The 24,774-nt window shown below is 38.3% G+C and overlaps 1 protein-coding gene across 1 annotated transcript in view; it reads left to right on the forward strand.

Annotated features, from left to right (window-relative positions):
• The first annotated feature begins 3,645 nt into the window (after nt 1-3,645).
• LOC120523983 (protein furry homolog) overlaps nt 3,646-24,774 on the forward strand; it is a 468,780-nt gene continuing 447,651 nt past the window's right edge. Inside the window, exon 1 of the mRNA XM_039745747.1 lies at nt 3,646-3,723. The gene's annotated coding sequence lies outside the window, so the exon portion shown is untranslated. The remainder of the gene's footprint in view (nt 3,724-24,774) is intronic.

The raw sequence follows: 24,774 nt of genomic DNA on the forward strand, positions 1-24,774 counted from the left end.
TTCATTGTTTTAACTGTTCCTTATTAGCAATAAGGTGCAAATGACAGAGGAGCTTCATCTACCTTTTCTCCATTTCCACTTGTGTGTATTCATCATTCACTATTTGGTTTAATTAAGTACTCTGAAGGAAACTGAAGAGAAAGTGAAGAACTGAAAATTCATTATTTTAGGTTTTAAATCACTTGGATGATACAACTATCATTAGAAAACAAAAAAGTCTATGATTTAAGAATGAATTAACACGTTAGACTTAAAACACTAACACGCCATGACATTAAATAAGACCTGTTATTGGTGAGGATTGGCTTCTAATTAAGCAACTTGGTTGGAACAAAAACCAGCAGCCACCATATTACTTGACTTCCCATAAATAAATTCCAAGGTAAGAAAGTATATGGATTTGAACAAAGTATACAGCTTGAAGAAATAGTACAAGAGACAGAAAAAGCTAATCATGCCATGCAACCCTTACTGCTGGGAGACAAACTTAGGTCAGTGATGACAGTTGCCCATCAGTGTGTTAAAATAATGACTACTGAACAAGCAGACCAACGTTTGTAAAGTTAGAGTGGTGTGTTTCAGAAAAAACAGTTTAGTAAAACAGAGCTGTCTTACTATCCTTGCTTTCATCTTGTGGTCATTCTACTTTAAATACAATTAGAGGATGTGCCATCTGGAAAGTTCTTGGACAATTCTGCAATCACAGGATTTATGAGTGGTGCATACACAAGCCTAGTGAATGACTCTGTTTATTGGTGTAAGATTAAACAATTGTGGCACAACACTGGCAAAATCCAGTATTTGGTGGTGGATCTCAGGAGCAGCAAGGCATCTCTGAGTCAGTTATGAATCCATTCTTAATCCAGGGGTTACAAATTGAAGCAGTTGGTCTAGGAATACAGGTGCCTTGAAAGAAATCTGAATTTAACTGCAAACTACCACTACCATATACTACTATTACTACTCTTCCTGAAACACAGCAATCTGGCTTTATAAACCTACGAATAATAAGGACATTGAGACAATTGCAATGTTAGGCAGACAGACAGATAGATAGATAGATAGATAATGAAAGCCACTATATGATAGATAGATACATAGTGTGGCCTGCGGCTGGGGGTGGTACCCAGCCGGGACGCCCAGGAGGACTGGAGGAGGGCTTGTGCCTCCTCCAGACCATGAGGGGGCTAACCGCCCTGGTTGTGTTGGGGGCCACGGGTAGAGGGCTTGGAAGCCCTGGACCTCAGCACTTCCGCCACGCCAGGAAGTGCTGGGGGGAAGAGAAGTAGGGACACCAAGAGTGCTTCCGGGAGTAGAGCCGGCACTTCTGCCACACTGGGGTGTGTCAGCGGGAGATTGCCGGGAAGCACCTGGAGCACATCCGGGTGTGGATAAAAGGGGCCGCCTCCCTTCATTCGAGGCTGGAGTCGGGTGAGGAGAGGACGAAGCAGGAGAAGCTAGAGTGGAGGTGGCCTGAAGAAAGGCAGAGTGTGTGAGAGGCCTGGACTTTGGGGAACTTGTGGCGGTTTGTGTGCACTCGAACTTGTATATACTGTGTAAATAAACATGTGGTGGTATTTTACAACATGTCTGCCTGTCTGTGTCCGGGGCTCGTTCACGATAGATAGATAGATAGATAGATAGATAGATAGATAGATAGATAGATAGATAGATAGATAGATAGATAGATAGATAGATAGATAGATAGATAGATAGATATTTTTTATTTTTATAGATAGCTTTATTGTATCAAATTCTTAAGCTACCAAAACAATTAGCAAACAATGACCATATTTTACAAAAGTATCACAAATTGTATACATTTTTTTTCTTCCTTTTTGGTAAAATAGTAATTATTATGGGTACTACAAATCAGTCACCCATCTACAAGTCCCCCACTCTAGTTAGAGATCAGTTAAAAATTTAGATTCTAAAAAACTTCAACACCACCACTACCTCACCATCCAACACACACACACATCCCCTATTTTTAACATAAATAATGACATTTTAAGACATATAGAGAAAAGCAACAGTTTGATAGTTAATAAATACTAACAAAAAATAACAAAAGCCTTCCCCACATTTTAACCTCACTTTACCAATTCACCATCAACTTGTCCCCTCAACAAAGCACAGCACTTGTTCTTCCGCCCATAAATCGCAGAACCTTCTGACGTCATTGATCAGTTTATAACATTTATTCAGGTTTTAGTCTGTTCTTTACTAGAACTTTAAACATTAGCAGTGCATTGGTTGCTAGGAGTTTTTTCTACTTGTTTTGTCTTATTTTTATAATTGCTAATTTTGCTTGTCCTTATAGGAAGTTCCCAATTGCACACTTCTCGAGTTTCTTGACAGACAGACAGATAGACAGACAGATAGATAGATAGATATAGTTTTTTATTCTTTAAACAGTATTATTGAGGATCCCAATAACAAGAATATAAACAAATAACTAGTTTCCATGAGTTGCATGAATGGGACAAATATTTGGTCCATCATTGGTAATTTTAAACTCTGCCATCCATTGTGAGGTATAATTTCAAAATGAAAAAGAGAGTTATAAGAAGACAGACAGCCTCAGACTCAGATATTAGGAAAATGATAACAAAGTTTACCAGTCAAAAATAATTTAAAAGCTGAGGCATCTAATATTGGCTGGTAGGTCATTCCTTAGTTTGGGGGTCCCACAGGTAAGCATTCTGCCTATTATATTATCCTGGAAATTTATAGGAAACCATCCATGACCTCAGGGCCCACTCTAAAGTTTAGGCAGTAATAACATCTGTAAGGTAAAGGAAGGGTAAAGCCATTGACGGCTTTGTATGGCAAATATAGGTTTTTAAAGTGGACTCTAAATTTAAAGTTATTGCACAGAGTTAAAAACTAGAGTTAAGTCGCATGTCACTTTTGCATCAGTTACACGAATATAAAATTGTCAGTCATTATTGTTTAGATTAGTACGTGTAGGAAATATAGCTGTTAAATGATAAGTTTGGTTAAGCAAGCCTTTTTTCGTATAGGTATAACAAGGAAATTAGATGAACTTTTCTTAGAATAAAATCTGAAACTCAAGTTTGCCAAAATACACCTAAACATAAAAGAGGCTGTTGTCCTAAAGGCGAAGGTCTACTATTAATTTCTATCGGTGTTGTACGTATGAAGGTTATAAGCAAAGCTGTTATCTGTAAATTATGTTACTTTTCAATACTATACCTTAGTATTAAATTTACGGATATAGTTAAACCCTACAAAACTGCCTGCCCGTCGATTGAAACTAGTGCTTAATGCCTCTGCTAATTTAAATGAATGAACACGTTTAAAGCCGTTCAACTTAAAAAAACAAAGTGATGAAAGGCACAAAGATCATAAGATGCTAAGAAAGAGCGACACCTCGCACCAGGTGTGCCATACGCGCGCGCCCGAGTGGGCAGACCCGCGCAAACAACGCGCGTTCACACAGACTCACACACGAGCGGGCGTGATTGAGATGTGCGCAGCCAACCAACGAGCTGTGTGGTTTTACTAGTAGAGATCGTTGCATCAATCAGGCGCGTTGCCTTTGTTGCTAAGGGGCGGGGTTTAATTCCTTCAGGTTCTGCGAGGAAAGCAAAAAAAAAGAAGCAGCTCCTTGTCAAGAGCGAGACGAGATGCTATAAGAGTGAGGTATTCAGCAGCAAGAAATGGAACCGTAAGTGCGCAGCACACGAGAAGCACACGGTAAAAATAACAATACGCTTTTCTTTTCTTAATATTCTGGGATAATTTATCACTTGCACGCACCAGAAACACATAAGACGATTTTCATGAAATATTAATGTATATTTTTCAGAAGAGGAGCAACCATTTCTCCCCAAGCTAAGTAGATCTGTTGCTTTCACCGGCGTATTTCGTTTAGTGGTAGAATCCGACTAATACCGTGCAGTGGGAAACATTGGAACTTTGTGCACTTACCCCCTACGATAAGCCCAACGATAAGCCCAAAACAGTGGCTAAGGTACCTAATTAGCTTTTCATTGGTGGTCTGGAACTATTTTAGTTATACAATGTTGTGAAATGTATTTCATTGTGTCTTTTGAAACGGTAAACGGCTTTTGTAGCTGGACAGAGCCGTCTACCTTTATGATGTAACCGCCACAAAGTACCATCCTTCATGATGGAGGCTTTACTATGTACGAATTGCGTCGAAGACAACGATGCACGAGGCATCCATGCGAGCTAAATGATTCTCCGACAACTTTACTCAAGGCTTCTTCTACTGTTAACTGATAAACGGGCGCGCAGACCCCGAATCCGACAGCATCTCACTTTGGGAATCTGGTGCACGTTTTAGGGCTCAATTCGGGTTGCGCTACTTAGGTAAGTGTTGGGTCTGACACGTTTGGGCACACATAGTTCAGGGACAGGACATATTTGGAACCACTGTATCCTGTAATCCATTTAATACTGTTATGATTGAAGATGGAATCCTTTTGGCATTGATACTTTCACCAGCACGTGAAAGATAACGTTCATTATTGAGGTTTCGTTTGCATTTAGCAAAAGTGGATTAAACTGAATGAAATACACTAAATTAAAACAACGTAAACATAGTTTGGTTTGTAGTCTAATTTATATGTACTGTAAACACTAAAATGTAGTAAATATGTGGTCCCACATCCAAAGACACGTGTGTTAAGGTTAATTAGTAATCCTAAATTAGCTACCTTAAACTGTGTAAGTAATGGATTTATGAATTATAATATATAAATATTCTTTTATTGGTATACATGTACAGTAACCTCTGTACTTGTGTGTCCAACCAACATGCAACATGTTATCAGACATAAAAGAAGAATTGATTAAAATTTACAATTATGTTCAAAAGTTTGGACGCCCCTGTCCAAATCACATATTTTATTAATGTTTAGAGTTAAGAAAGTAAATACAAATTTAACAGCAAACCAACTATAATGTTAATGTACAGTTATAATTTCTTTAAAGAACTGAAAAAAAAATGAAAAAAAAATAAAGGACTAAATTTGGCATTTGCAAACTTTGGCCACCCTAAGTAACACCACCCCATTTGGTAAACTCCCTTTGCTTACCCTTGTTCCAAAAAGACAGTAAGAGACACTTTTGCATGAATTCTTCAGGCATTACTAGTGTTCATAATGAACATTACTGTAATTGCATTAGCACTGCTGAAACCTGTTATTCTGTTTACTTGGGTGGCAATGTACTGGCATTCCTAAAGTTTAAATATGGGTTCAAAAATGGCGAAAATCAAACAGCCTTCCTAAGAAACACGTCTGTCTATTGCCTTTTCTTGCTGAATGAAAGCTATTGCATGTGACAGATTGCCAAGAAACTGAAGATTTCATACAAAGGTGCATGTTACTGTCTTTTGTGAACAACTATTTGGCATGTAAACATGACTAATTCATGATTATCTAAGGGATTTTACTTTTAGGATACTGAAAGAATTGCTTCTGAAAATGGGCCAAAACAGTATGTGAATAAATTTAAATTCAGTAATTTCAAGCAGAAAAAGCCAAAAGTAATACCCTGGCTATATTTTTAACTCAATTTAATGGTACCATGATAATAAATGGTATCAATATCTGTTATCAATTTATAAATTTCTGGGTGACCGCAAACTTTTGAACGGTAGTGTATGTACTGTACATACACCCATCCGTCTTTCCATCCATCTTCAAACCTGCTTAATTCATTTCAGAATCACAGCGGACCACTTGCAATAATGGCAACATCTGGTATTCACAAGTCAGGAGTCAAGCTTGGGCATGGTACCATTCTATTGCAGGGTATGTTCATGCACACATAAACACAAAAAAGAAAATCCTCAATTAAACTAATGTGCACATTTCTGGGATGTGGTAGCACATGAAGAAAACCTTACACTGACACGTGCAGAGTGCCCAGCTTTAAATTCCACATAGACAGTCACTGGACTAAGATTCACACCCAGGCTGTTGGTGCTTTCTATATGTTGCATACTCAGAGAGCATAAGAGAAAGAGAGCAGGGGACAGTGAGGAATGACAATGACAGACTGCAAAGAAATAATAGGGCTTGAAAAGACTGTCATGGGGAGTGGGGGAGCTGGAGGTAGTTCTGCCTTTTTTAAATTTTGCAGTTTAAGTTTTATTTTTCTTTATTCTACAGAAAAAGACAATTAAATTAAATTCTGTTTATTTTAGGTTTTCCTCATAATAGAAAAAAAAGATGTCTAGCACCCCACAGCCTTACATTTGAAAAGGTTTAGAAGAAAGGTGGATGCATGGAAGTGATATAGAGTAGCCAAAATCAGTACAATTGAGTGCAGACAATGATGCCATTAAATGTTTGCTGCAAAATGTACAAGCTTAAATGAACATTAATTACCACGTAAAACAATAAGCAAAATTTGTATTTGTCAAATAGTCAAAGTTACTTGACTACCTCTTTTAGATTGTTATTAATGTAATGAGTCCTAGCCAGTTTACATAGCATCTGTATTTCAAGAGACACCAAACCAGCTGGCTCTGTTGATGACCAGTACATCATTATCTTCCCAGGGGTAAACATCAGATTCCTCTTTCCCAATGCCCAATTATTTCTAGGTATCAGTAGTGAGTTCTTCTTTTTCTTGACATTCAAGTAATGTTGTTGTTGGGAATGATAGGAAATGTAGAGAGCACTCATGTCCGTTAACAAAACACATTCATTGTGTTTTATCTTGGATTATATCAGTTAGATTTAAATAATTCGTATGCAAGTGGTTTCCAGTAGGGCTATGCAAACACACATCATTATTCCACAAGTCTAGTAGTGAAATAACCTGGTGTTATATTTATAGTTTGAGTTATACAAGGTGAACAGAAAAGATGACAGGACTGTTCCTTGTAGTGCTCACTTCCATATCACAGTGCTTGAGCCTTACAAGCTGTGGTCTGCTGGACAGATAGTCCATTATCTAGGATTCCATGGGCTCAGGCACCAGCATATTCCTAAACTTACCTCTAACAGAGATAGCCTGATGGTATGAAGTCTTAAGAGAAATCAAAACAAAGCCCTCACAGTACTGCCAGCTTGGTTCAGATTGGAATAGGCCTTGTGAATCATATAAATAATTGCATTATTAATTCCAATCTTTGTCCAATAGGCAAACTGGAGCGGGGCCAAGTGATACTCAGTGTCAAACTCCATCAGGACCAGCATCTTTTCTTGTGTGTAGCCTCCTCAATTGTCTTCTCACTAGGTTATCAGTTATGGGCAGCTCATACTGATGGTCAGAGGTGGAAACATCACTGGCCAGAGCAGTTGAAGTGATCGGTGTAAAATACTTATGGGAAGTTGTTGATGCAGTGGAGGTTGGTGTAGGAATCTGGCCATTGGAAGAAACTGGAGATGGAAGGGAGTGGGTCTGCAGAACAGAGTCACACATGTCCACATTCCCTTCAAATACCTGTGCCCTGCATCTCTTGACTCCAGTAATTATGTCTGGTGCATTCCAAGCACCTTTCATAATATTCTGATGTGGTTTATTTCAGTTATTATTATCACATTGGCGCATTAATTAACACTGACAATTATTTTATTGCGTATTAACGCAGTTTTTGTCATTATTATTATTTTGAATGCCTCAGTTTCACTAGCGATTGATAGAGATCAGTGATCTTCTTGTTACAGCGTTTTTCGATACATTTTTGCTAGAAGGAAAGTTAGCTTTGTTGATTTGACCTCGATTCCCTGTGAGTGCATTAGTAGCGAAGAGCAAACAGCTTCTAGAATGGCATGTGGAGAGATACCAAAGTGAATGCTCAAAGCAAAACTTTTTTCGTATGATTCAAGTGATCTGGAGATCAAAAATGAAAGTGAGGTACTAGCATCAGCTGATCGGTTCCCAGCTGATTGTGCTGCTGAACACGTTTGTGTAGCTGATGCACCTATAGCAATGTTTGCTTGGGAGGACAGACACTTATGATGACAGGAGGTACAAACCATATTGTGTCTCACTGCAACTGCCACCCCCATGCACCTGTCACACAAAGACAGTCAGGGAGCCAGACCACCATGCATTCCTGCTGGATGTTGAGCCGGACCCCATGCAGCCACTGCTGCTGCAAACTACAAACAGGCGCCGACAGCTGACACAACAGGCAGCAACAGACGTTTTATGTTGATTTATGTGTGAAACCATTGCTTTGTGCGCTTTTCAGAAAACTGAGTGTTTTGGAAAAAAATATTAGACACCAAAGAGTTGCTACTGAACATAGAATGTATATGCTGCTCCCTCATAAAAGAAAATATTTCTGCCTGTCATAATGTTATGATCGTGGCTCTGGACTCTGAGGGTAATTCTTTTTCTATAACCAACTAGATAAAACGTTAATGCCCTGGCAGTGGCAAATAGCTTTGGTTTTATATTTGATTTGATTACATTAATGTATAAGTTGAGATTTACAAGAAATATTTTAACTGCTACTATGTAAAGGGAATACTGCTGTTAAAAAGCACCTTATTTGTTTAAAGTGTTTGCAAACCAAATACACGCAATACACTACTTTTGAGTTCATTATTAAATTTTGCTCATAACAATGTTATTGTTGTAATTGTCTGTGATTAATCTCAACAATCCTGCGATAACAACAGTTTTAATTGTTGCCAGCACTAGTTTTAAGTATAAACTTCCTTTCCCCTGTACTAGTTGAGTGTACTGACAAAGGGGAAGAGAAAGAGTATAGGACTCGGGTGTAGAACTTTGTTTCTTGGTTTAAAAAGTACTGTCTGCAGCTGAACATCTGCAGATACCCTATGCATAGTCACTATACATGGAGTGGATGTGAAGGTGGTGCTCTGGTAAGATACTTGGAAGTCACATTAGTGACAGGCTGGAATGGTTTCATAACACAGAGAAACTTTATAGGAAGGGAAGAGCAAAATGTTTTTCTTAGGAGACCATGTTCCTTTAATTTGGGTAGTGACATAATTTACATGTTCTGAAACTCTGAGATAGCCAGGGCAGTTTTTAACGCTGTGGTGTGTTAGTCCAGTAACAAAATTCAAGAGTGGTCCACTGAATCAACAAGCTGTTTGAAAAGTCAGGCTCAGTTATAGAATGTTCTGTTGACCCTCTGGAGAGACTGGAAGAGGAGAGAATAAAGATAGAACATTTTGAACTTCCTTTCCTTGACACAGTTACATGAAGTACTTTTTAGACAACCAATTATTTAGTACAAGTGTGTCAAGAAATATTATTGGGACTCCTTCATACCAGTAGCAATAATGCCTCACTGTGACTGCTTTCATATGTTTAGCTAAGTTAGAAGTATTTTCTTGTTTAGCTATAATTCTTGTTTATAACTGTAGGTGTAATTCAGTGTTTGAGATCTATCTATCTGTCAAGAATTATTGTATATTATAATAATCTTATCAAACACCCGGGATGCCACAGATTTAAACATTAAATTCTATCAATGTATAAACTGTGTTTATCAGGAACAAGCATCCACTTACACCCACTTTGTAATTTAAAATTCAGATTCTAATAGAAATGGGAATAAGGGAATTCCTGAATTGATTGCCAATAAACCTTTGAAATCTAAATTTTGAACTTGATGCCTACGTTTAAAATGTTGCATCCAGAGGACTCCTATACCCTCTGACAAGGTAGAGACTGCTTTCTTACTAGGTTGCTTGTAGTACAGCTTAATAAGAGAGGACTACTGCTGACCAATAATTATGTAAGTGGACAATGGAAACGTTTAACAATGCTGTTGAAACAGTTTTTGTTCATAGTTCACATTTATACTATGAGTAGATTGTACCATTAAACTCTTCCCTGTATGTCATATGACATCAACAAAAGACACACTTAAAAACCTAAGGTTCACAAACCAACAAAGATAAGAAAACCTAACAATACTGTACATTAAGTAAAATTGCTAAAACTGGAAGCTGTCGTTTAACATAAAGCCCGGTGCCTTTCTGCTACTGGTGACTCCCCTGCTTCTCCCCTCCAGGCTATCCACCAGTGGAGCCACCATACCTGCAGCTTACCTTCATTCTGCCTTCTGCTTCTGCTGGTTCATTTGCCTCACCGATCCCTGGCTCCGGTAGGCTTCACCAAACTGTGACTTGGGCTCCCCAGCGACCAGGGCGCTCACGCTGGGGCTTTCACATCCAAAGTCCCAAATCCCGCTGCCTTCGCTGGCCTTATGTGGTGAGCCATCCTCCTTCCTGTCACTCCTGCTCTTCAACATGCTCAGCGGGAGCGACCACTACCATCGGCCCTTGGCTGCCAGCCAAATACCCAGGCGCACTGCTCAGCTGCATGCAAGCCTGCGCTCGCTCGTTCACTCACACACCGGCTTTCCTCTTCCTGCTTCCTGCCGCCGCCTTCTCCTTTAACCTCTGTCTTTCTTTTACCTTTTCCCTCTACTAACCGCCTCTGGCTTCTATATATCATGGGGACATGGGTCAGCTGTGGCAATCAGCAGCTCCTGGGAACAATTACGGATGCGGACGACTCCTCACCTGTGCACTTAAGTGAGATTCAGCTGCATCAAGAATTCCCCCGGGAACTGCTTCCGTCACACTACCACGCCCTCTCGCTAAGCCGTGAGTGCGGCGATTATTTATTTTAAAAAAAATGGCCTTTGACATGAGCTGTGGACCCACTATACCACACTGCTGTGTCTGTGTATAAGAGAGTGGCAGATCCCGCTACAATAAATAACCGCAATGTTCCTGTTTCAAGCTGAATAAAGATGGTGTCGCTAAAGTATTGAGACTCAGCTTCGTGTTTTGGGGTGCAAGACGGGGACTCACACGTCACAGCACACACACATGATCACAATGCTGTAGTAAACAGTATACGCTCGAACGGATGTTGACTATATGAGTGAGGGTTCGCTGACTGACAATTGCCCACAATCCTGCAGCGAGAGAGAGAAGAACCATCAGCTCAGTTGTGATCACGTGACGCTCGGCAGATAAAGCGTATACGGACTACTCGTATTGCAAGACCTCACTTGTTTATCAAGTCAAAATTTATTAAAAAATTTTAGCTCATCTTGCAAAACACTCGCAAACCAAGTTACTTGCAATCCAAGGTTCCACTGTACATGAAAAATGAGAGCCAACTCCTGCTGAAGCTTAACCATCACTTCACTGAGTGAAGAACAAGCATGTTTTAACCAAACATGCCCAGGCACAGACAGTCAAGGTAAAGTGAGACTTCTTGTACGTGCACAAGCTGCCTTGTTCTAATGTTATTTTCTATCAGCTGTGCTATTTGGAGGGCAAGTGAACATGTAGTATTATACTGTCCGTGTACAGTATATCTTGTCACTGTAAGTATTCTGCACTGTTCAAACATACATGTTACCTAATGTAGGTATCGGCTTCAAAAGCTTTGTTGTGAAAAACTGAGATTTGGAACTTTGTGTTATTTGTGCATCTTTATTTTGTAAAGATGTTATTTATTTTTACTAATTTTTTATTTTATTATTTGGAAATAGCAGAATTTGCACATTATTTTATATTTTTGTCTGTCTTATTACAACATTTCTAAAGCAATAGAGTGTTGTACTGTGTTAGCCATTGATTGATACAGGAGAAAATAGGGTGAAATGACACCTTTTATTGACTAACTAAACAGATTACAAATGCAAGCTTTCAAGGCAGCTAAGGCCACCTTGCCTGATGATGGGGGCTTAGCTGCCTCGAAAGTTTGCATTTGTAATCTGTTTAGTTAGCCAATAAAAGGGTCATTTCACCCTATTTTCTCCTGTACAACATTTCTAAAAACTAAATTATTTATTAAGATAAAACAGTTACTCAGTACTTGAGTAGTCTTTTCACCAAATACTTTTTTACTCTTACTTGTGTAATTTTTTTGGATGACTACTTTTTACTTCTACTTGAGTAATATTATTTTGAAGTAACGCTACTCTTACCCACCTCTGGTCACAATGCAGAAGCTCCAGTACAGTGCATTGGGTAAACACTGGTTACAATAGGATAACTTAAATTCACATGCAATCACATTCTCTTTCTTTTCTCTCTCATACTGCTTGATCAGCTTCATTTTTGTGTAGAGATCAGTTGCCATTTTTCTCTGCAATTGTAAGACAAATGTAACTGTATTTAGTTGAAACCACTGCAGGTAGTAAACTGAGATCGAGATGACTGAGTCACGGCATATGGAGCTGGTGTTGTGAAAACTGCTTTTTGCTTGTGAGACGTGATAACGATCGTAAGTCAAATGGTCGTAAGACGCATAGTTTGTATGTCAACAACTACCTGTACTTCAAATGAGACATTAGTACACTGAACGAGTAAATTGAGGTAGACCACTGAACATAGATAGGGTGATTTTTAAAACATTTTATTTGCTTTAGATATTTTACTTGTCACAGGTTCATTTCAGACTCTAAGGTGCAATAAAACCCAATACTTGACGTTATATTTTTTAAACAATTATGTTTCAGCTTTTTGCCTTCTACCTTAAGTAAATATGGATGTAAATGTAGATGTACTGAGATTTGTCTGGTGAAGAAGACATATCTTTTGAGATAAGGTAGTTAGATAAGGTAATCATGGTGCCAGAAAGTGGCAATGTGTTGCATGTTGATTAGCACCTGTCAGTAAGAATTTCAACATAGTCTGCAAATTTGACAGCAGTAACCCAATAACACTATAAACCTTGGTAGTATTCCAGCACATTATAAATGGAGCACTGCTGGCTCACTGCTTCAGTGTCCTGGTTTCAAATCCCAGGCGTTGTCATTGCTTGCGTGGAGTTGACCTATATTTCTCACGTCTTTGGGGTTTTTCCTCCCACATTCCAACAAGTGCTTGTCAGGGTAATTGTTGACCCTTAATTGGCCACATGTGAGTGTGACTGAGTGTACACCCTGCAATGGCATTTCTGGCAGTACCTCAGAGTTCATCTGAAGCATGACAACAGTCTTGACAAGCCATACCAGCTGGACTTCAACTGAATGGAAGAAGTTGAATTTGCTGATCGACTTAAATAGAGTGTGCTTTGTATTCTAACATCATTAAAGTTGCTGGAGTGTTTGCTGTTTGTCAGAAGAGTATTAGTGTTCTAAGCACATTTTTTGTTTTCTCTGTAATGTTTATGTTATTTGTATATGTATTATGTTTATTTTAATCTCTTTTGTTTCTTTTAGATTATGTGTTTTTGCTATTTTTCTCTACACAGAAGCAATGCTTACACACTTCAAATAGCTAAGAAGTTTTTCATACTGTTGCGCAACAGAATGGTAATATTTTGAGCAACATCATCATGCTGCCATTTTGGTGGAGAGCACAAACTAATGTCCAAATTTTGAATTAGCAAAGATCGAACAATAATTCAGAAATAACGAAGATGTTAGAATACAACTTTTATTAGGTCTTGAATTCTTGAATTTTGATATTTTAAAGCATTCTTCAGAATTGGATGTATCAGAATGCTTGCTGTTTTTTGACTATCCCTTATGAACATCCCTAAAACCAAAAAAGCTTTTTTTTTGTTACTAAAAGCCAATTCTTAGTCTGTCAGGACATGCTCCATTTCAAACAAATACAATACTATCAAATAGTGTAAGCCAAGATCTGACATTTATAAACATAACCAATGGTTTTTGGACTTCACATACTGAAGTACTGTATGACAAGGAGGAGGAAACTGCTTCAAATTGTTGTTTAGTAATAGTCATTTGTAGTCGACATTTGACACTCTTGAACCAGCCTCAATCTTAACAGCACAGGAGGCTAACACTGTAAGTAAAAAAAGGTGTTTTTGTCAATAAATTAAAGGGCACAAAAAAGGTGATAAACACAAGAAGTAACAAAGTACAAGTAAGCAGGCAAAAACAGAAGTCTGGCTACAGAGCTGATCCTGACTAGTGCCTTGTGCACTTGACCACCTGTAATCAGTGCCACTTCCTCTAGTGCAGGACTGCAGTGCAGGACTGCTGTGTTGATGAACAATGTGCCGTAATAAAGTTTCTTTGGGCAGAGGCTGTGAAACCTGATGAAATTCACCAATGGATGTTCCCTCAGTATGGAAGTTATAACAGCATGACTCAATGAAAAGTCTATGATTGGGTAGAAGCGTTTAAAGCAGGAAGAACAGGTCTAACCAACAAAGCTCTGGTTGACCATCAGCCTTCATCAGAGAAGACAGATGAATTATGTTGTCTGCTGTTGCTACATCTTTGGATATCACCTGTACATGTCCCATAATGCATGATGACTTGGGGTACAGTAAAGTTTGCACAAGATTGGTACCCAAACAGCTTTGTGGTCCCCACAAGCCAACATCCTTTGGTGAATTTCAGAAGGTTTCACTCCTACCCAAAGACATCTCACTATGGCACTTTGTTCAACAATGATGCAATTCTGCAGGGGAACATCCATGTTTATATACCCTTGGTTTCAACTAGACTAATAGCAGAGCGCTGTGCTTTGTGTGTTCAAACTATCCATATGCCATCATGCATGAGTTATATTGCATTAGCTTCTGTCCATTCTGGTTACCACATAATTTTCAAATTGCGTTTAATTTTTGATTTTCCCTTGTATAAATTTGGCAGGTTTGAACTGACTTAACGTGTGTAATTTAAATAAGTTGGTGATTGAAGGGTGTACAGGAGTGAATGAATGAGAGTGTTAAAGTGTGTGGAGGTTAAGGTTATGTCTGAACCTGGTCTAAAGAATATTTGTTCCATGAGAATTTGGCCCCAGGTCAAATCTGTTTGATATCCTCTAACTTAAGACATCATTAACAAAAAGCCCATCTTGTTACGAATCAGTATCCTAAAATGTTACCAAAATCTCTGTTTTTTGAGGGTATCAATTTAAATTATATATACAGACAACAAAATCTAAAAAATAAAATGACTATATATCTGGGTAAACACCAAATTAAAAGAAAAGTTTCTCATTGTAGAGTATATTTCTTGCTATACTGAAGATATCAGACATCTCCAGCATCAAACTGCTTATAGTTAAGCTGGCATAAGGGGGATTTTTCTTTATCTAAACAATACGTTGGAAAATCGAGCAGCTGCTGTTGGCACACCAACTACTTGACTTTTCATAATAGTGAAAAATCCTTTTCTTGTTTGTCTTTGTCATCTCATTTCTAGATGCCTAGAAAATAAGACATTTCACTGGAAAATACAGAATTACTTGATCAAATACCACTATGACTTACTATGTGACCACTGACATGCCACCTGACCTCTTTTTTGTTAAAAGTATATGAGCAAATATCTTGATAAAAACAAAAAGCAAACATGAGCAGTGTAGTGGCACTGTGGCACTGCCTCCCAGCTCCAGGAAAACAGATGCCTGCGTCCTCATTCTCCCCATGCTTTCTTCATTCCAATAATGTGCAGATTTGGTTGATTAACAATTCTGGACTTACTGTATCCTTTATAAATGTGTGTGTGTGTAGACGTGCAAGTAAATATGTACACTGACTCCATGTCCATTGTTGGTCCCTGTGTCCCCAGGAAAAGCCAAAGTGTTTGGGTTGTTTTAATTTAGTGTCCTTGTTTACATTGAAAACAGATTGTTGGTAAAAAAAAGTTATAATGTAGGATGGAATGTTTGATTAAAGAGATGCATTACTTTCTTAATTTTATATTGTGATTTTCAATGATTCGGTGCTTCAAGGGCTAGTTGCACTAGATTTTAGCTTTAAAGTATGAAAGGTAAATTGAATCTGGAAACTATACTTTGGTTCTATTATCATATTAGATGGAAAAGCTCTTTTAAGCTGTCATTGTAGATGTTATTAACAATTCATTAGGAGTTCAATGTTAGGAGAGTTTGTTATATATGCAGTAATGAAGAGGGCTTGACACTGGGAGGCTTGAGATTCATATTACACTTTTGTCTTTGCTTCACACTGCTAGTCATGTCCAACCAAAGCAGCACTAATGTAATCAATTTAGAACCATTTTTCAGAGTTCTACTTATTTGCATTTTATGTATTTGACCAGAACAATAAATAAAATGGGCAATATGTAAAACATTATGCATACATACTTACATATAGTCTCAAACATATTTAATTTCAAGGGTGACACAAAGCAGAAAACACCTTGCAGAGGCCACCAGTCAGTCACACGCTCACACACACTCACACTCACTCAGTTACACTAGGAATGAATTATAAATTAGTACAGATATAACAATTCTTCATTCATTATTATTATAGGAAATAAGCCACTTACTATGTCAACTTTACTATTTGTACTTGTATATGTATTGGCAATGTTCAAGTAAGAGTTTCATTGTAACTTAACACATAACGATAAACTGTGTTGAAGACACCCAAATAAGTAAAATATGTAGTGAAGAATGGTGCAATGTTATATGTCCTTTTAGCCTGATTTCAGTGTACTGTATATGGCATTGCCCATATAAGAGTAAAGCAAATGTTGATCAAAATGAAAAATAGCATGTTATTTATTCAATAATATATATGTTACTGTGCAAGTGTTTAATATACTGTATTACTTAAAAAAGTAATGGAAAAAATCTATTACAGGTGAAAACTAAAACATTAAAGGAGTACTCACCAAAAATGATATTTTTCATGCAGAACAGAGCTAACAAAGTTTCTGTTAGAATAAGTGTCTGTGGAGACCAACACTGGATAACAAAATGAAAAACATCTATTAAAAAAATATCATGTTACTCATGTTACTCATAATTCATATATCAGGCTGCCCAGTCATACACTCCCAAAATCCCACACATATATATTTTTACTAAAATATTGTTAAATTTCATGACTGGAATGAAAATGGAGTGTGCTCAGATGTGAAAAAGCCTTTGTATTGTAAACCTGCCTCCTGCCATTACATTTATATTCGTAGTGGTGAGCCACAACTGGAGTACATCAAGAGTATTTAGCAGCAGTCTATTAAAGTCCATAAGTATATTGACCTTCTACTTGTTGAAGCATCTCAGATATGTGCAACTACAAGACATATTCTCTTTCTAATAATGTCTTCACTCACTTTTCTTTAATGTCATCAATTCAGCCAACCTGCATGTCTTTGGACAGTTTGAAGAAACCCACAAAGACACAGGTAGATAGTGCAAACTCCATGCCAGGTGGATCCGGGACACGAGCCTTGGCCTCCTTACTGCGAGGCTACCACAGGTTGGCTTAGGCTACCACCAACCTTTAAAGCAATGTTTAAAAAAATGCAATAGTAAAACTCAATAGTCCAAATCTTACCATATTATATTGTTCAGTAGTTTTGTATGCACTTTTAAGAACGTAAAAACACAATCATTTTGACAAGAATAGGCAATACAAGCCATCTTACTTTAGTTCATCAATCCGAAATCACCATTTTTTTTTCAAAAAATTACTGGCTTGAGACTTTGGGATTCCCAAAGTACTACTATTTACTGCACTGCTAAGTAAATAATTCTATATGTCTGTCGTTCTCTGTGTGAAGAAAAACATTTTAACACTCTGAATAGTGTTCTCAAATTGACTGTGAACCCATTTCTATCTGTGACAAAGTGTTTAACTATTAAACTAATTTTAAAATAAACAGCTGCCATCCACACTTCCCTCTTAATTGTAAATTAACATTCCAACATGCTTATCTAAACTGAAATGATTTGTCTCATTCAGTCTTTGTTCATAGCTCATACCTGCCCTTTTGTGAATTTTCTGTATCAATATTATTGCATTTTTGTAACAGGGAGAAGGACACTACACTCAATGTTCCATACAAGGCCTCAGTAGCATGTTGTACAGTTTTAAGAATAACCTCCACAGGTTTGTACTAATAAATTGTGCAATGTAACCCAACATCCCATAAACTTACTTATTTGATTGGAACAGTGACAAATCCACCCTAACCCAGTCAAAAAAAAAACAATAGACTGCCAAGTTTTTGGAGAATGATGTTTCGTTTTCGTCATTTTTGATCCCAGAACTGAACTTTAGGAATGCCAGTACCTTGCCACCCAAGTAAACAGAATAACAGGTTTCAGCAGTGCTAATGCAATTACAAAGGTTTCTCTAATAACCAATTAACATTTAAACATGTCTATTTAAGGAAAACTAAGGTAGTTTTCTATTAGGACACTAAAGGAATAGCTGTTAAAAGTGGGACTTTGCAGCCATGTTTGAATAATAAATTAAAAATTTGTCATTTCGTGCAGTGATAGCATTCAGCAACACTAGTAATGTTTTGTGTGAATTTTTAATAAAAAAAGTATCAGTCTCATGAACATTTCCAAACTTTTTACTGGTAGTGCTTCCCTCTCTTGAGGTATACTTTTATGTTTCAGTTCCCCTGTTTTATAGTTTAACTTTTCTACTATATATATATATGTGTAAAACTTTACAGTTGTTTTGCTTTTTTTATGAAAAGCATTGAGGTCTAGTGGCTAAAACATTGGATCTTTAAGTCTTAAGGTTGTTGGTTTAGCAACGGCCTTGGACTGAGTTTGTGATCCTGAGTTCCAATTGTTAAAAATAAATGTAAACAATTGCATTGCATCCTGTAATTTTAGGTAAAGATTCAGCAAAATATATAATAATAACATTTAACTTACCCAGCCACATACTTAGTGAAGTCTAAATTATGAGCATGATTTGAAAATTAATTTAAATATCAACAGTGCTGCCAATGAAACTTCTTATTGCCCAGAGATGATAACATTGAGATAATTTTTATAATTTAATAAAAAACAGAATGTATTTGTAGGAATCTGAATGTGGGAACATTCTTATGCATTATTTAGTATTGTTTTGTAATGTTACTGCTATGATTTAATCTAATTTGGTTATTTTTATTGTTATTGCAATACTCTGTTTTTTTATTACTTTTCATGATTTCAGCCATATTGTTTACAGTGACGATATCCATTGCTATGCTTGTGATCAGATGTTAGCACTGCAGGTGTCATCACTACACAGAGACGATTTATGATAGTGACATGCATTACTTTGCATTCCTGTTTCTAGATAAAATAAAAGTACTGCAATATTTAGTGAATTGTTACTATATTTAGAGAAAGGATTGATTTAGTAGTGGTTAGGACCGTCTTGTTTTTAATTGTTTTACCTTGATTTTTCTCTGTTTTGTTTTGATTCCACTTATTGTTTCTCCATTGGTTTTCTGGCTACAGACCCCATCCTGTTACAGACTATTCTTATCCTATTCCGTTAGGCTTTGATTCTGGTTGATATACACTTACTACTAAACCAGAAGGGCTTCTCTGAATTTGGTTGAGAGATCATTCCAGAGTTTGGGTATTGCATAGCTAAAAGCAGTGCCTCTTGCACTGGTTTTATTTGTCCTCAGAATATTAAGAAGGCCTGTATGTTGAGATCACAACATACACCCTGTACATAAGTACTAATAATTTGTGCATTCTGCTAGCATACTTACACATTTCATATTTAATTTGGATTATTAGTCAACCAGTTAGTCATTATTTTATTTAGCACGCTTCATAGACTACACCATTGCAAGGCAATTTCAGGCTTAAGTGTGTACATACAGTATATAGAAATGAACTGAATAGTAAATAGGAATATACAAGACTATCAGCTTATGTAAGGCATATTTCTGCTTTGTTTCCTGCATTATTGTCATAATTGGTTAAGAACTTCATAACCTGAAGGAGATGCTCGTGTGTGTGTGTATGTGTGTATGTGTCTATATACAGGTATATATATATCTATACTAATAAAAGGCAAAGCCCTCACTGACTCATCACTAATTCTCCAAATTCCAGTGTAGGTAGAAGGCTGAAATTTGGCAGGCTCATTCCTCACAGCTTACTTACAAAAGTTGGGCAGGTTTCATTTCGAAATTCTACGCGTAATGGTCATAAATGGAAGCTATTTTTCTCCATATAATGTAATGGAGTTGAGCTCGATGGCCGTGGGGGGGCGGAGTTTCGTGTGACATCATCTCGCCTCCCACGTAATCATGTGAACTGACTGTCAACGCTTTACGTAGAAAACCAGGAAGAGCTCCAAAAAGCGCTGAAGAAAACATGCATTATACAATTAAGAAGGCAGCGAAACAATAAGAAGCAAGCGAGTGACACATACTCTACAAGCATATTCATGCCTGCAGCTACTTCAGAAACAAAGCACTTTGTAAACCTAAAGTTTAAATTAAGTTCATAGACAGGCTGCCGCTGGCGTTTGTTATGCCCACGGCTAATGTGGGATATAAGTTTAATGAGAGGATGCAGGGTAGAAACGACAGTTTTGATCACTTTCTAACTAAGTTAAAATTGCAGGTGAAGGGCTGTGCTTATGCAAATTCTGAGAGACTGTATTTGTGGGGGGATTGACAGTTAAGGCGGGTGGAGGAGTGATGTCATCATCTCCCCTCCCATTCACCTCATTTCGCTCTGAGCTGAGCTCCGTGGCTAACGCCGTCTTCCGAAGCAACTTCGTCACACTGCCACCAAATACTCACAGAAAAATCCACAAGTTAATACACACGCTGTCTCTAGAGTTTCTCCACACTGAGTCCTCCAGGCACTACTTACAAAAGGTTACATTGACAATCATGTTACGTTATTTTTAAAATGTTTCCTTTTCTTCTCGATTCATTTTACCCTTGCACCCCCTTGGTTTGAGAAGAAGTATGAAAAAATATGAGGTTAAAAGAAAAACAGATCACCAATTCAAGCTTTATGAATAATCGATTCGCCATCAATAATTGTTTTGGTAAAGCCATACTCAGTGTAATCCTCCTTCCATTTTATAATTTTTCCGCCACTAGCCATGATTAAATGTACGGTAAAAAAGTAAGAGCGAAGCGAGGGTGACTTATTCAGGCAGGCATATATATGACAGCAACACTCATGACAATGTCAATCATGTTACGTTATTGTTAAAATGTTTCCTTTTCTTTTTCATTACTTCGGCCGGTCATAAAATTAGAATATCTTGACAAAGTTGATTTATTTCAGTAATTCCATTCAAAAAGTGAAACTTGTATATTAGATTCATTCATTACACACAGACTGATGTATTTCAAATGTTTATTTCTTTTAATTTTGATGATTATAACTGACAACTAATGAAAGTCCCAAATTCAGTATCTCGGAAAATTAGAATATTGTGAAAAGGTTTAATATTGAAGACACCTGGTGCCACACTCTAATCAGCTAATTAACTCAAAACACCTGCAAAAGCCTTTAAATGGTCTCTCAGTCTAGTTCTGTAGGCTACACAATCATGGGGAAGACTGCTGACTTGACAGTTGTCCAAAAGATGACCATTGACACCTTTCACAAGTAGGGCAAGACACAAAAGGTCATTGCTGTGTCCAAGCACATTAATAGAGAGGCGAAGGGAAGGACAAGATGTGGTAGAAAAAAGTGTACAAGCAATAGGGATAACCGCACCCTGGAGAGGATTGTGAAACAAAAGCCATTCAAAACTGTGGGGGAGATTCACAAAGAGTGGACTGCAGCTGGAGTCAGTGCTTCAAGAACCACCACGCACAGACCTATGCAAGACATGGGTTTCAGCTGTCGCATTCCTTGTGTCAAGCCACTCTTGAACAAGAGACAGTGTCAAAAGCGTCTCGACTGGACTGCTGCTGTGTGGTCCAAAGTTATGTTCTCTGATGAAAGTAAATTTTGCATTTCCTTTGGAAATCAAGGTCCCAGAGTCTGGAGGAAGAGAGGAGAGGCACAGAATCCACGTTGCTTGAGGTCCAGTGTAAAGTTTCCACAGTCAGTGATGGTTTGGGGTGCCATGTCATCTGTTGGTGTTGGTCCATTGTGTTTTCTGAGGTCCAAGGTCAACGCAGCCGTCTACCAGGAAGTTTTAGAGCACTTCATGCTTCCTGCTGCTGACGAACTTTTCATTTTCCAACAGGACCTGGCACCTGCACAAAGTGCCAAAACTACCAGTACCTGGTTTAAGGACCATGGTATCCTTGTTCTTGATTGGCCAGCAAACTTGCCTGACCTTAACCCCATAGAAAATCTATGGGGTATTGTGAAGAGGAAGATGCAATACACCAGACCTAACAATTCAGAAGAGCTGAAGGCCACTATCAGAGCAACATGGGCTCTCATAACACCTGAGCAGTGCCATAGACTGATCGACTCCATGCCCCAACTAAATATTGAGTGATGTACATGCTCATACTTTTCATGTTCTTACCTTACAGTTGGCCAACATTTCTAAAAATCTTTTTTTTGAATTGGTCTTAATTGATACTCTAATTTTCCATGATATTGAATTTGGGACTTTCATTAGTTGTTAGTTATAATCATCAAAATTAAAAGAAATAAACATTTGAAATACATCAGTCTGTGTGTAATGAATGAATCTAATATACAATTTTCACTTTTTGAATGGAATTACTGAAATAAATCAACTCACTGTCATGATATTCTAATTTTATGACCGCACCTGTAGTTATTTTCCATCATACTGCACTCTATATCCTGTACCTGTCTTCTACTGTCATCTCTCTCTCTCTCTCTCTCTCTCTCTCTCTCTCTTCTGGCCTTTCATCCTACTACTACCATCAGAGCATTTGCCACAACTCCTCACTCTCCTAGTCTCTGGATTGGAGGCATCCAGTTGCACTGTGAACACAGGTCTAGCTTTCCTCGTATGCCTTTGGTATCTTTCTTTATCTTTAAAGGGTTATGTTGCCACATCATCTTGCTAAATGATTGTTTCAGGAAAACACTGTCCTATACTCCGTTATGTAACCATTTGCCTTCTACTGGCCTGGAGGTTTTGCCACTTCTGGCATATTATCCCTAACCATGGATTCACCTCTATTAAAAGCTCAAGCCTCCCAGGAACTGAAAGGTCATCTGCTTTTATGTATTCTGTCATTTTCCATTGTTCAAATTTGTATAAATTCAATGTTTTTCCAGTCCAACAACATCATGGTGTGGTTCATTACTTTTAAATTGTTGTCATATTGGGTTTATTAGCAATATTTGTCAATTATGAGTGAGTATGTGTGCATGCATGCATATATATCATCCTGTCCATAGTTGATTTGGGTGCAGGGTTGCTGCGATTTTCATAGGCTCCTCATGACTGTCTGTTGGGTGATCTTCATACTCACCAGAAAGAAAATGGACTAGGACTCCAATATTGTAGTAACATATTTGATCTTTTACATACTGTTGTCTCTTACAAGTAGAGGGATCATCATCACCATTGCTCAGCTTACCATATGTACCAAAGAAGATGAGGACACATACGTCGTAAGGGGTAGGGGCAAAAGTGATAAGTGCTTTTATTTAAAATCCAACAAAAACAGTGTTCAAATAAATAGTGCAGTGCAAAAGTTCAATTAATAAATAAATAATCCATATAAACAAGGTTAAACACGTCAGGAATCTTTTGTTTAAAATAACAGTCCCCGGTGCTTTCCTCTAAAATGGATGAATCCTCAGCATAACCCCAAACGGGGCTTTGTAGGCAATTAGATGCCTAGCCGACAGTTTTGGTTCCCTGCAGCCCATGGCTTCAACAGGACACCATGCCAAACCACTTTTCTCCTAGGCTTGGGCTGCTACAGCTGTCTGTGGCCCCAGCAGGGCATCATATTGAGCCTCTGACTCTTAACTGCCAGGCTCGTGTCCCTGTGGTCCATGGCTCCCCCGTAGGACAGCATGCTGAGCCTTCCTTCACCTACAGCTCCCGCTGCCTTTCTCCCAGAATTACATGTTGAGTCGTTCAATCCAGCACCACGTCACTCCAGCTCCTCAGTTGCTCAGCTGGAGTGACCTACTTCAGCTCCTAAGCGTTGGCCGCACGCTCCCCTGAGGGATTTCCTCCTGGCTGCCTGCCTTCTCTCTCTCTTTCTTTCTTTCTCTCTCTCTCACTGTCATTCACACAATTCAGCGGCAGCCATCAACTCACATGCAGATGCATAGGTGAAGGGCTTAAGCATTTCACTCTTATAGTGCTCCTGTGTAGTATAATTATCTCCTTTACCATCATCCGTCCACACCTTGAACCTGCCCCAGTCATTCAATACATAAGACACAATGTTCCTCCGGATATCAAGAGTGAGCCTGATATGGCCGTGCAATATGTACCAAAGAGAGTGGAAAAGGTAGGTGTCATCTACGGGCATGGAAACCACTCGGTAAGTGACAGTTGTTTGATCGATGGTGATCACCTCGATAGACATGTTAATGCGGGTACGGTTGGAATGATAAAGGAAATGGGTATCTGAACAATGTAAAGTAAGTCTAAAATACCTATACAATAACTATAATCGTAATAAATGAACAATAAAACAGCGGAGAGGCTGTAGTTATCAGCAGGGATACGTGAATCCCGTGGCGAAACAAGGCAGGGAATGTAGAGACTGGAGCGACGGACGGCCTTATATAGGAAGGCAGCCAACAACGTGGGAGGCGTTGGGATGGGGGACCCAACGCCCTCACACGGTGACCGAGCTGCAGGCTATGGACGTATATATGTACGTAAGTAGGATTCAGTTAGCATTGGGAACCCGCGTACCAAATTTCTTGAAGATGGGCCCATAAGTAACAAAGACTGTTGAAAAGTTCAATATGGCGGCCAACAGTGGCATCATACCACCGAAATAAGTACCAAATTTCAGCCTTCTACCTACATGGGAAGTTGGAGAATTAGTGATGTTGGAAAATTCAATATGGCTGACAGTGGCGCCATACCACTGAAATAAGTATGCATACATTGGTTTCGTTAGCGCAGGGAAGCCTACTAAATTTCGTGAAG

The sequence above is a fragment of the Polypterus senegalus genome, chromosome 2 (assembly GCF_016835505.1).
Source record: "Polypterus senegalus isolate Bchr_013 chromosome 2, ASM1683550v1, whole genome shotgun sequence".
Taxonomy (NCBI): Eukaryota; Metazoa; Chordata; class Cladistia; order Polypteriformes; family Polypteridae; genus Polypterus; species Polypterus senegalus.